Source organism: Peromyscus californicus, unplaced genomic scaffold (assembly GCF_007827085.1).
Source record: "Peromyscus californicus insignis strain IS unplaced genomic scaffold, ASM782708v3 Scaffold_11__1_contigs__length_118956290, whole genome shotgun sequence".
NCBI lineage: Eukaryota > Metazoa > Chordata > Mammalia > Rodentia > Cricetidae > Peromyscus > Peromyscus californicus.
The window spans coordinates 70603401-70617066 of NW_026294402.1; the positions used below are offsets into that span (position 1 = coordinate 70603401).

At 37.6% G+C, this 13666-nt stretch overlaps 1 protein-coding gene across 1 annotated transcript in view; it reads left to right on the forward strand.

Annotated features, from left to right (window-relative positions):
* Bmp5 (bone morphogenetic protein 5) overlaps window positions 1-13666 on the forward strand; it is a 125608-nt gene that overhangs the window by 16732 nt on the left and 95210 nt on the right. The window lies entirely within an intron of this gene.

Below are 13666 nucleotides of genomic sequence, written 5' to 3' on the forward strand. Positions count from 1 at the left end.
TGTCTGTGGAGAGAAAACTATAGTCTTGGAAACAGCCTAAGTTGTTTAGGGGTTCCCATGGGACCCATTTGGCCAACAACTCAGATGTAACCCAATCCCAGCAACTGGAAGCTTCATCTGGTGACAAGAAATGTCCAGTTTGGCCTGTTTCTCCCATTATTTGGAGATTTCATTTAGATCGCCTTCATTTATGCATATTTTAGAAAGCTTCTACTGTATTAGGTTTCTATACTACCCCTCAAATAGGCCTTAGCTTTAGCTGTCTTCTAGCATTCCCTCCTGGTCCATATCTCCCCTTCCCCTCTCCACTTCATCCTACCCATCCATCCATGACTATCTGTTCTATTTTCCTTTCCTAGGGAGATCAATCTGTCCACACCCCAAGTCCCTTATTCTATACCTAACCTCTGTGGTTCTACGGATTGTAGCTGGGTTATCAATGACTGAACAGCTAATACCCACACATAAGTGAATACATACCATACTTGTCTTTCTGGGTTACTGTACTCAGAATGATTTTTTTCTAGTTCCATCCATTTACCTGCAAATTTCATCTTTTTCAGCCACTGATTAATACTCCATTGTATAAATGTACTACATATTCTTATCCATTCTTCTCCTGAAGGATATCTAGGTTGTTCCCAATTTCTGGCTATTATGAATAGAGAAGCAATGAACATGGCTCAGCAGTGTCTCCATAGCAGAATGAAGCATCCTTTAGGTACATGCCCAAGAGTGGTATAGCTGGATCTTGAGGTAGCACTATGCACATCTTCCAGAGGAAGCATCTCGCTGATTTCCATAGTGGCTGTACAAGTTTACATTCCCACCAGCAATGGATGAGTGTTCCATGTATATCCTGTCCTCACCAGCCTGAGCCATCTGTCATTTGTTTTATTGATCTTTGCCATTCTGATGGGTGTTATATGAAAATCTCAAAGTAGTTTTGATTTGCATTTTTCTGGTGACTCAGGATGTCCAACATTTCTTTAAGTGTTTCTCAGCTATTTAAGTTTCCTCTCTTGAGAAGTCTCTATTTATATCTGTACCCCATTATTCAATTGGGTTACTTGTTTACTTGATATTTAGTTTTTTGAGTTCTTTATGTATTTTGGATATTAGCCCTCTATTGGGTGCGTAATTGGTAAAATCTTTTCCCATTCTGTAGGCTGCTACTTCATCTGAATAACAGTGACTTTGCTGTACCACAGATTTTCAGTTTCATGAGGTCCCATTTGTTAATTGTTGATCTCAGTGTCTGTGCTAACAGGGTTCTGTTCAGAAAGTCTTTTCCTGTGCCAGTGAGTTCAAGGCTATTCCCCACTTTCTCTTCTATCAAGTTCAGTGTATTTGGTTTTAAGTTGAGGTCTTTGATCCACTTAGACTTGAGTTTTCTGCAGGATGATGAATCTGGATCTATTTTACATTCTTCTACATGCAGCCATCCAGTTTGACCAGAACTATTTGTTGAAGATGTCTTTTTTTCCCCATTGTGTATTTCAGGCTTCTTTATAAAAAAATTAGGTGTCAATATAGGATACATGTATGGTTTTCAATTTGACTCAGTTGATCACTGTATCTGTTCCTGTACCAATGCCTTGCTGTTATTATCACTATAGCTCTGCAGTGCCACTTGAAACTGGGCTTGGTGATACCTCCAACAGTTCTTTTGTTATAGAGGATTGTTTTAGCTATCCTGTTTTGTTTTTTGTTTTTGTTTCCATATGAAGCTGAAAATGGTCCTTTCCTGATCTGTGAAGAACTGTGTTGGAATTTTGGTGGGGATTGCACTGGATCTGTAGGTTGATTTTGGTAGGATGGTCATTTTCACTATGTTATGGGTTCTGAGAACCAAACTCAGGACCTCTGCAAAAACAGCATGTACTTCTAATAGTGGCGCTGTCTCTCCAGTCCCTGACTTTATTTTTTTTAATTGCTTCTAGAAACTCCCAAGTTTTCACATTTGAAAATATTCTACTAAAATAACTTCACTAGACAATTCATAATAAGATTTTTATTATATTTGTTTATAATTTCATAATTATCTGGAATTTTTGGCTTCTTTATATTGCTGGTCGATTTGATATAAACAATGGCTAGCATGATTGTTACAAAAAGGTATAATTGTGCTTAAATTCTTCACTGTTCATTGTGTCATTGTGCTGGATTGTATGTTTCCACAGAATGCAATGCTTATTAAAAGAAAAATGATAAAAATGTGCCAATTGGCAATTTTTGAGCTTGTACCAACACATTTATTTTTACTGGAAGGGATGTTTTATCACTGACATTGTCCAGAGTTTCTGAGGCATGATAACGATAAAAAGCAGAGTGAATATAATTGCTCGTGCTCTTGTTTTTAAACTCTCTACAGAAAACAGACCTCTTTTCCAGACTGAGCGTGGCTCATAGGTTAACCTCCTACCCACAGTGATCTTAGTAGAAAAGTAATGACATTCAGTAAAACTCCAAATTGGTTGACAGCAGAGGAGATATCATAAATTAACAGTAGATATTTATTTATTTATTTTTTATCTTTGAGATTATAATTTGATTGAAACATTTCTCCCTTCCCTTTCCTCCCTCCAAACCCTCCCATACTCTCCTTCCTGCTCTCCTTCAAATTCATGCCCCTTCTGCCTTTTGGTTGCTAATTGTTATTACATACATGTAAGTGTATGTATATATACTCCAAACTATAATAACAGCAGGCATTTTAGCAATCAGAGTGTGTCTGATAAAACATTCATTTTTGAAATTAGAATAATTCTTAAGTGGGAGAACTCGATACAAATCTTAATGTAGACTGTTGTAAAACTCTACCCAGCGTCACAAAGTCTGACAACGCCATTGCAGCACATGCAGTGTAACATTTGGGTACAACAGGATAGTCATGAACTGGGGTGTGTGTGTGTGTGTGTGTGTGTGTGTGTGTGTGTGTGTGTGTGTCCAGGAAAGAAATGCTAGCACATACAGAAACGACTGTGCAATAGGTCAGGCTTACCACTAAAGAGGAATTAGGTGTTTATTATTTAAATGAGTCACTCTTGTGTTAGAGTGTTCACTGGAATAAGGATGAGCTGCTGACAGAAAGGGTAAAGTTATACTAATAGGTTAGGTTTGACTAGATCACTACTAAATAATTTTCTCCCCAAGAAAAAGTGAACAAAAGGCCAAAGTCAAGAACTGATTTGAGTAAAAATATTTAGAGAATACTTGTAGGTATGCATGTGGCTCAATCTTATAATCTTGGGGCTTGAGTGTTAAAAGAAGGAGAATCAAGTTCAGCCTGGGCTCCACAGTAAGTAGGAGGCAAGCCTGGGCTCCACATTAAGGAGGAGGCAAGCCTGGGCTACACATTAAGGAGGAGGCAAGCCTGGGCTACACAGTAAGGAGGAGGCAAGCCTGGGCTATACAGTAAGGAGGAGGCAAGCCTGGGCAATGTAAAACCTGTCTCAAAAACAAATGGCGTGAACATAAAGTAGAGATGTTGTCTACTAAATATATAGTTAGGTAAATTAACAAACTTAACAAAAGGATATAATAGACATATGCAACCTATTGTTGAGGTACATAAATGATTTATGGATATTTTGCAAATAATCTCAAGATGTCTAAGAACAGTGAACCAACATCCTTTTTAGTTTAGCCTATGGGAAGTAATGCCTTCTATTTTATTTCTTTAGTTTTTAGATTATTTTTCCAAATGGCATATAGATGTATCTATATCATCATAAATGAATGTTATTAAAATATCTGTACAAATTTCTTTATTTTGGGTATTGTGCAAATTCTACATATTTTTGCATGCTTTCCTTTTATAATTTTGATTTCTTTTTACCAAGCACCTAATATTCACACAGCACGATTTTATATATCATGCTTTCTGCGTTGGATTCATTTCTATACAGTGAAGATAGCTAGAAATATAATTGAAAAGAGATTCTAAACTGTTAAACTGTTAAGTGGTTGGTACCTAAGGATAAATGGCTTTTTTGGTTTGGTCATGTCATCGGTGGTATGCATGGAAAATTGAGGTTCAACTACTCTTTGAGTTACTGAGACTATTACAGAGTCACGCATTTGCGATATAGTTGTAATGAAATGTACTTCTTAAAAGCCTCAACTTTTAGAAGACCGTTCATTCCTGACTTTTGTAGGAAACATGTCATCCTCGCTGTACCCTAAGCCCACGGAGTCCTCTGGAGTCCCGTGGCTCTGCTCCCCTTCTCTCCAGTGGTGCCCCAGTGGTAACTGTTTCCCTTTCCACACTACTTTCAGAACTGCAGCCCACCTCCAGGAAGAAAACGACCCTGCTGGGCTCCCAGGGTGGAGGCTCTGCTTACTGTTCCTTCCAGTCTCCCTTAACACCATTAGCCATCTCCCCCTCCCCCAATGTGTGTATATAGCACAATCTGTCCTAAGACATGCCAGAAGTTTTTTGTTTGTTTGATTTTTGTTTTGTTTCGTTTTTACAAGCAACTTCTGTTTTCTGTCATAAAACACAAGCATCCCCTAAAAGATACAGCCCAAAGACCTGTTTAGCTGCTTAGGATGGGGAAAGAAAAATTAAGGAAAAAAAACAAACAAACTGATAAATAGCTCCTTTTCCTTATTCCATTGAAATAACAAAGCAAGCAAAACACAGTAGTAAAATTCCATGACATGGTGCTCTGGTTGTAAGGATTGTATGGAAAGAAGAGACAGGGCATTTCTCCTGAGAAGTGCATCTTTTATCATGAAGTTAAAACAACTGGGAATAACTATGATTTTCCAGATGTCTGTTGTGATCCATACATTCATAATGGCTGTGTATGTATCTTATTTAAACCATTGCAAACCCCATAATACAAGTTCACTGTGAGGAATTTGCAGTTTGGACAAGCCAGTAAGTATTATACAACTAATGAGGAAATGGGATTGAAACATATTCTCTTAGTATTATGTGTGTGTGTGTGTGTGTGTGTGTGTGTGTGTGTGTGTGTGTGTGTGTAAGTGTATAACACATATTATACAATATACTTATATATAACATGTAATAATATATGATTATATTTCTAGCTTGATCCAGGCTAGCAGATGACACCTGGCATTTGAATCCCAATCATTCAGAAAGAATAATTGACTTTTAAAGATAAATCCAAAGTTCTGCTCCAGTTCAAAATAAAAATAGAGCCCTAAGAGACCTTGACAAATAACATGTATGCAAAAGGTTTGAAAGTTTGACTACACATTCAAGAAGAGACATATTTCACCAGAAATGTAATTTGAATGTAGGCCTTGTGAATGAGTAGATTGTCAAGAATAGATGGAAATAGTTCTGTTCTCCTGGTTTCAAAGAGAGATTTGAGATTATTTTCACTTACTTTTGGTTCCCATGGTTTAAAATAGGTGTAGAGAAAGCACAGGTTAATAAGGAGTGAATGCAGACTGTGAGTCTGTTCAAAATCAATTAATTGGTTTAAGAACATTTGATCATGAAAAATATGAAATCCTCCAAACTCCTTACCGTGTTTTGCAAGTGATCTAGATTTTGGGTAGCACTCTTATCTTTTCTCTCAACTCTGCTGATGGACCACAGCTCCAAGTGTGCTTACTGAGATATTCTTCAAGAAGCCAACCACTCCCCTTCTTGGGACCTATGTACCTGCCATCTGTATTGAGTAAGCAGTGTTCTGATTAGATCACATTACCTCAGAGTTCTTCCTTGATCACCTTACCTGAAATAGCACTCATATTACTCCTTATGCCTTTGCATACCTCTGTATGTGTGTGTATATGTGTGCATGTACATATACACAGAGGCTGGCGCTAGTCAAAACACAACATCTGTACTCATCAACTATTAACCATTGAAATACAGTTGTCTACAGTGGAATATGAATCCCATAAAGATAGGCTCATTGTATTTATTGCTGTCATCCCAGTCCCCAGAAACATGCCTTACATTCAGCAATATCATGATAAATACAGATTGAATGGATAAATCATTTACCATTTAACTTAGGGAAAATACAGTGGTGATAATCACTATATTAAAATATTTGAGTTATTGCATGGGGCATGCAGCTGGGTATCATCTAGAATACAGTCAGGTTACTGACACACATTTGGGTTTGAGGTGAAGTGGATATACAGGTGATGTTTATTCTGCTACTGACATGTTCAAGCAGTTACTGCCTTTTTGGGGTACAATTTGAAGGGACTCTGTATGTCTAGGTGGACTTAAAAGATGGCCTAATCATGTATCTTTCGTTTAATGGTTGGAAAGAAAAGGAATATAACTCTCTCTCTGTGTGTGTGTGTGTGTGTGTGTGTGTGTGTGTGTATTCTTTGATAATTTTGTATAATGTGTTTTAGTCATATTCACTCCTCACCCAAATCTTCCAGGATCCATGCCTCCTTCTTTACCCATCTAACTTTGTGTCTTCTCTGTCTCTGTCTGTCTCTGTCTCTCTCTCTCTGTCTGTATCTGTCTGTCATCTGTCTCACACATCAAATCCAGTATCTGCTGTTCATATATACTTGAATGCTTGACCTTCTACTGGACCGTGGTTGACATACAAACAGCTACACTCTTAGAGAAAACTGATTCTCCTGATTCTCCTACCAATAGCTCCTCGGCTAGTGGTAGGATTCCAGTAGCTCTTCTATGAGGGGCAGACTTGGTGCCTGACTTCCCCTCACATGCTGAGATTCGGTCTGACTTTAGCTCACAAGGTGTGTGTGTGTGTGTGTGTGTGTGTGTGTGTGTGTGTGTGTGTGTGTGTGTATGCTATCACAACTGCTGTGGGTGCATACATGCAGCTGTCCTGTGTGTCCTGAAGACACTGTTTTCATATAGTTATTTGTCGCCTCTGGCTTTTACACTCTTTCCTTTCTCTCTTCTGTAATAATCCCTGAGGTTTAGTGCAGGTGATTCGATCTAGGTATCTCATTTAGGTCTGGGCCTTCTGCAATCTCTTATTCTCTACATGTTGACCAGTTGGAGTCTCTTTGTCAATCACCATCAACTGAAAATACAGTTTTCCTTGTGAGGGTTGAGAGATGCGTTAACCTGTGGGTATAAAGATAAGTCATTAGGAGACAGTTTAATAATATGTCCATTTACCAGAAGAAGAGTAGTGGGTTCTTCTCTAGAGCCTACAATCTATCTAGCAACAAATTCTTGGTCTGCTGATTGTGCCATGTGTGAGTGTCTCCAGAGAAATAGTTGTCCTGAAACTTACTATGTAGACATGATGGACTCAAATTCAAGAGGCTTGCTTTCTTTTGCTTCCCGAGGGCTGCGATTAAAGTGTGTACCACCAATCCAGAACTGAGAAAAGCTTACCTGGCTGAGGATCCAGGCAAGCTGATGAGTCTTAACCATGAGTACATCAGGGAGCATCCGTTTTCAATACTGATGCCACAGAAGCAAACCAAATAAACAGGCACTCCCTTTTTCTTATTGTGATGCCATTTACTCTCTGGTAGCTGAATCTAATTTGGTTTATGAGCAGTATGACTATATTGAATTATGTGTGGTGTGCCAATCAACTACACTGTGGGTGCTGTTGCTAAGAGAAAACAGGAAATAAACTGCAGGAGCTGGGTTGTAGTGTTTTCGTTTTGTTTACAAATTTGCATTCTCTTGGCGACTGAGTGATTATAACAAAGTCACAGCAATTGGTCAACCAGAAACTAGGAGTCAGCCAGATGTTTGCAGGTGTTTATTCTTCTATTCCGGTGGTCTTCCAGGAAACTGGGCAACAAACAGCATTTTACAGGCAATGCTACGGAAGTATACACAAAGAAGGTTCTGGATTAAGTAAAAACTTTGACCTCGTGCAGGGAAGTGTAAATATACCAGTAGTTTTGATAAAGTAAATAGTTCTTAAAAAAGTAAAAAAATAATTTCATAAAATTCTAACTATTTATGTTAGAAGCATTTATCATCCTTATCCAAATTAACTGGTATATAAATAACAGTTCTTTCTCTGAGAGTGCTCTGGTCCAGATGAAAAACACAGAAGCCCTGCGATTTACCAGGGAATCCATTGGGAAATTTTGAAGTGATGTTTTACTTTTAGGATATTAAGATGTAGTTTCAATATTTATTTCCTTAGAAACCTACCATTGGGCTGGGGAGGTGGCTCAGCATGTAAGGGTGCTTGCTGTTATGCCTTATAACTTTAGTTCCATCTGGGACCCACATGGTGGAAGGAGAGAACGGGCTCCACAAAGTTGTCCTCTGACCTCTACATGAGTGTGTGTGTGTGTGTGTGTGTGTGTGTGTGTGTGTGTGGGCGCGCGCACGCGCGCGCCCACACACACTTTACAAAAAAAAATAGAAACCTTATAAAAATGGACAGTCAATACAAGGAATCTACTGTCCCTTACATAAACATCCAAATGTCTAAGTGACATGGGAATCCTGGGACATGACTGGGAAAGACAGAGCTTTTCTCATTGTAGGGAGCTAGGTCCCAGAAAACTCAAGGGCTACCAAAGCCAACCCTAGCCAATGCCTTTGGGGTTCTTGTCTCACAAATTTGAAGAATGAAATTCTCAGGCCACAGAGGGTGAGCATTAGGGAGAAGTTTATTATAGATCCATAGGTAGAAGTATAGGAGGGAGAGAGAAGAACTGTACCCAGGAGTCCCAGGAAATACGGAACCATGCAGCTGCAAGTTTGGGAGACTTTTAAAGGATTTAAGGCAGACTGGGGGGAGGTATTGGGAAGGGAATGAGAGGGTGAGACCATGTGAAATAGCCAGGTGTCCATGTGCCACCTCTCAGTCTCAGTCCTGTAGTGACGTATGGCCTCTAGGCAGTTATCAGCCAGATAACAAAGAAACAGGAAACAGACCTGTCTTCTGGCATTCCTGACCTCCACCAAGGACATTGGGGTCTCTCTCCTACTTAATAAGCTTCTAGCTCCTGTTCTTATTGCAAAGGGAAAAATCATGTAAAATATCCTGTTTATTGTTATGTGATTTATTGTACACAGGTACCCATGTATTACAGCACTGCACTTATGCTCCATAAATATGAAGTTACCATGTATTTAAATAAGGATTAAAAAAAAGAGCAGTCACAAATATTTGAATATATAATTGACATGAAAATAAATAAGCACAAATTGAGTCAGTTACACATGGTAACAGAAAGAAGTGAGCAATTAGTGTGCATCATGCAAGTTTAATGAAAAGAGATAAATGCCAAAGGAGCTGAGCTGCTACTAAAGAGATGCGTGAGCAGTAGAGTTTCCGAAATGAGGGTGTAAACAATGCCATCCCCAGCCCCCAGGCTACTGTCTGGTCTAAACTGTTTTGAGTGACATTTTCTCTCTAATGATGTAATCAGGACCATAAAATAAAAATAACCCACCAGCAAGTAAGAATGACCAGATCAATAGCTGAAGTCCTTTTTAAGTTACTTATTGTCAACGTACAGAATTTAAACTGTTCATTGAAAATAGGGAGGAGAAAGTAACTGAAAACCAAAGACAATGCCTTTGCTTCACTTCAGTGTTTCTTTTTCTGTTGAACTTCCAGGTTAGCTTCCATAAAAATCTCTTTATTGCTATTGAAGGCTGAAGTCTGAGCAATTTATATTTATGGGGTTTAATCTGCTGAGACATCCAAAGGCTGTGTGAGGCCCAAGACAATTCTTCACTGAGAGAGACTTATATTTCAAAATATCCCTTGCTTTTTCCCATAGAATTCCAATGCTCCATGAATTCTGAAACTGTTTTATGGGACACCACTACTACCTCTGATTCTCTTAGCAAGAGACAATGAGTAAGGGTGAACGTCAGTGAGAACTGGATTCGGTGTTCTTGTCCTAGGCAGCTTACTCTGTATCAATATACAAACGAAGAGTAAAACAGCTGCCTAATGGTTTAATATGTTTTCCAAGAAGACTGACAGGGTGAATTTGTTAAATGGAGTCCAGAGGGGCAGAGCATAACTTCCATACCACAGAGGGCAGAGTACCATAGTCTTGTCCCTTGCATGAAAGGAATCAATTCTTGCTTCTCTATGTTCCCTGGGAAGGATTCCTGTAATATTTTTATGGTAGTTTAACCTCATATTTAACCAAGATGAACCTAAGTGACTTTGTAAGTAATAGTAAAATCAATAGTTGTTATTACTCAAGAACTTGCATAGTAATAAAAGCCACGGTAAAATAGTAGTAGACATTTCACAGTAAGGGAATTGATGCAAATTAATATCTCTCCAATTCATTAATACAATCTACCTTCTAATGAGCTTCTTACATCAAACCATTCACAGCATAATTGTCTTATAAGAATTGTTCCACAAACTCACGTTAAAGTTTAGGTGAATTTTCACTATTTACTTGGAGATAGCAAGTAAATTGTATGGAAAAATCCTACCTTGGAATGTGCATAAAGTTTCGTGTTTGTCTTCTATTGTCTCAGCATATCTGTTGTGAAACTCAGACTTCTTGGCAAAAATATAAATCTCATTATAAAAGTCCGTTGAACGAAATATGACAGCTCTGTTTCTTATTATGTGCAAGTGCAGTGTAAAGATATTAGCCATAAAATTTGGTGAATGTCCTCTGGGGGATTTAAAATTTTACTATGCTGCAAATAACTTGCAGAATAGAATTTGTTTATGGGTTTTCATGTGTATAGGAAATAATAAATACAACTGACAGTCATGTACATGGTGAATTATACTGAAGCTATGTGATATATATACAAGGTGTCATTTTTGCCTTTGAAAAAAACTTGAATTAAATGTGACAAAGTCAATATTTCAAAGTGCACATTTTAGATAAACATTTAAGTCTTTTAGAAAATATTTGGTTGGTGTTGATCACCATTAATACTTTTTGTCTACATAAGTATTTCTTTGACTATTTCATTTATACAAACTCTTAAGGACTATTTTGTGGGCATTCAAGAGAACTGTGGCAAAAATTAAAGATACTAGATTTAAAGGATCAAGAAAGGAAACTTGCAGAATGTATATGGAAAAAAGCAAAGAATATTGGCTTTCTATTTATTAAATACACATTAAATTTTAATGGTTTGCTGTGACCTGTTTTGGAGGTCCTGCTCAAGTAAAAGGTCCATTAAAAATTAAAATAAATTCTAGCTCATATATATACCATCAAAATGTATCAAAGACCCATAGTCCAATTACAAAACTGTATACTTTCATAATATGACATCTTTCCTATAATAATTGCATTTTTTTCTTAAAATTTTATTTTCCTGATGTACCAGGAAACTATTGTTGGCACTTTTTCCATTTGATTAACCAATTCTGACTGAGACGGAGTCTAATGGCGGTCTCACAGTTGGCACAGGAGACCAGGAGTCATGAGCGGGCCATCTCCAAACCCATATTCTTTCTTAGGAGTCTAAAATCTTCTTATTGGGAGAAACAACTCAACCTAGAAGACAGAATAATCAGCATTTATGCCCATGCTGTGTTAAGATAAATAATCCAAAGTTTTATCCAGAGGGTGGGCAGGAAGCACATTAAACGTGAAGCAATGCCTCCAAACTAAAAAGGCAGGTTAATAGAAACAGTCACAGGCTGGAGTTTCCTCAGCGCATGCGCTGTTCACAAACATGCGTGCAGTCGAAGCTGACTTATCTTGGGAAACCATGATAACAAATTATAACTTAAGAAAATTTCTTTTTAATTAAAATTTCACCGTTTAAAATTTAAAATTACTTAGATAATTTATTATTCTGTTTTTTTTTTTTTTTTGGTTTTTTTTTTTTTAAGGACATGTAGCAAGAGCATACACATTGGATCAGGCAGCCCTCCATCTGACTTCTCGGCTCAGGAATTTTGGAAAAGCCTTCTTCGTTTATTCACTGTGTATTTAGTAAGGGAACACTGGGTGGTGTCAAAGGTTGTATCTGAAAAGGATATCATACCAGATAAAAAGTTTCGGAATGAGAATGAAGTTCTTCCAGAATGTTGAATGAAATATTTACACAAAACCTTGCTTTATAAATTGCCTAACTGTTAAGTTTTTCTAAGACTAAAACCTCTGCAAAGTAGAAATTAGACCTAGGTTTACTTCTGACGTTCAGTTATTAACACTGGCGTACTAACAGAAATACTCTCTAACAAATCTATCAGTGTTTTTGTTTCAAATTAGCAACTTGTTTATTATAGACCTTATCTTAGCTTAATCTTTTCCTGAATGTTTGTGTTTACTGATCATCTACCTCTTTAGAAATAAAGGTAGCCTAATCCTCGTGAAATCCAGCTTCTAAGAATTCAGTTAATTCAGAAGACAATGTAACTCTGAATTGGGGGCCAAAAGAAAAGTACAAGCAAATTAAATGATTGATACACCATGCAAGAATTTCAAGATTTAACTCCAATAGACAATATAGAGATAAACTGTTAGTAATTTAGTTGGTTAAATTTACTGACTTAAAGAGTAGTTTAGGCCGGGCGGTGGTGGCGCACGCCTTTAATCCCAGCACTCGGGAGGCAGAGCCAGGCGGATCTCTGTGAGTTCGAGGCCAGCCTGGGCTACCAAGTGAGTCCCAGGAAAGGCGCAAAGCTACACAGAGAAACCCTGTCTCGAAAAACCAAAAAAAAAAAAAGAGTAGTTTAGTTTATCTAGTTTTACAAGGGTTAAATATTTAAAAGAAACTATTTGAAAAAATTTTATGTTTCTTCCAAGCAGCGGAATAAGAGAGCCAGTATACTTTAAGATTTAATTATTTACCTATAAATAATTTATCTTGGGCTGAGGGTGAAGATCCACCAGTTAAGTGCTTACACAGCCCACATGAAGCCCTGACTTTGGTCCTCAGCAACACATAAACTGCTGTGGTGTGCACAGCTGGTGGAGGCAGGAGAATCAGAAGTTCAAGGTTATTCTCAGCTACATACCAAGTTCAAAGACAGTGTGTGATGCATGAGACACTGTGTCATAAACAAACAAAAATACATACCTTGGGCTGCCAATAAGATGGCCCAGTGAGTAAAGGCACCTGCCTTCAAGACTTTAAGATGACCTGGGTTTGATTTCCAGAACCTACAGGGTAGAAGAAGAGAATTGCTTACCACGAATTGTTCTGCCTCTACATGTAACACACACACAAACACACACACACACACAAATGTGCACACACAAATTAAAAAAAAATTAAATATTTTATTTAGTAATATTGAAGAGAAATAAACATATCTTTACACAGTATAATGAAGCAATGCAAATTTGTCTTTACTTGTTAGTTTATTTTAGTCATTTTATTTTTATAATGTTAGTATAGTCAAAATCAGGCCCTCACACATGCAGCACAAGTACTCTACACTGACAGGCCCAACCTCAAATTTTTTTTTTATTTGCCTTCGGGGAAAGAAAATTGGGAGGGCCTACTACATTTTCATTATTTTAATGTTTGCTTTAAAATTTTCCTAAGACTCTGTTATCTATGGCCAAGGAGTGGATTTAGTGATGCTTATTGTCAAGATTCTGTGCCTGGTATAAGCAAGAAATTAAATTCTTTTCAGTTTTACAGCAAAGAATGAGCGTGGGAAACAGTACTTCTAGCTAGTTTACATTATTTTAGCTTTTATATTTAAAGTTTATATAAATGGGTGATTTGCTCTTTCAGCTGTAATGGACTAATTCTAGACTTACACATTCAATGTTGGCAAGGCCAAGC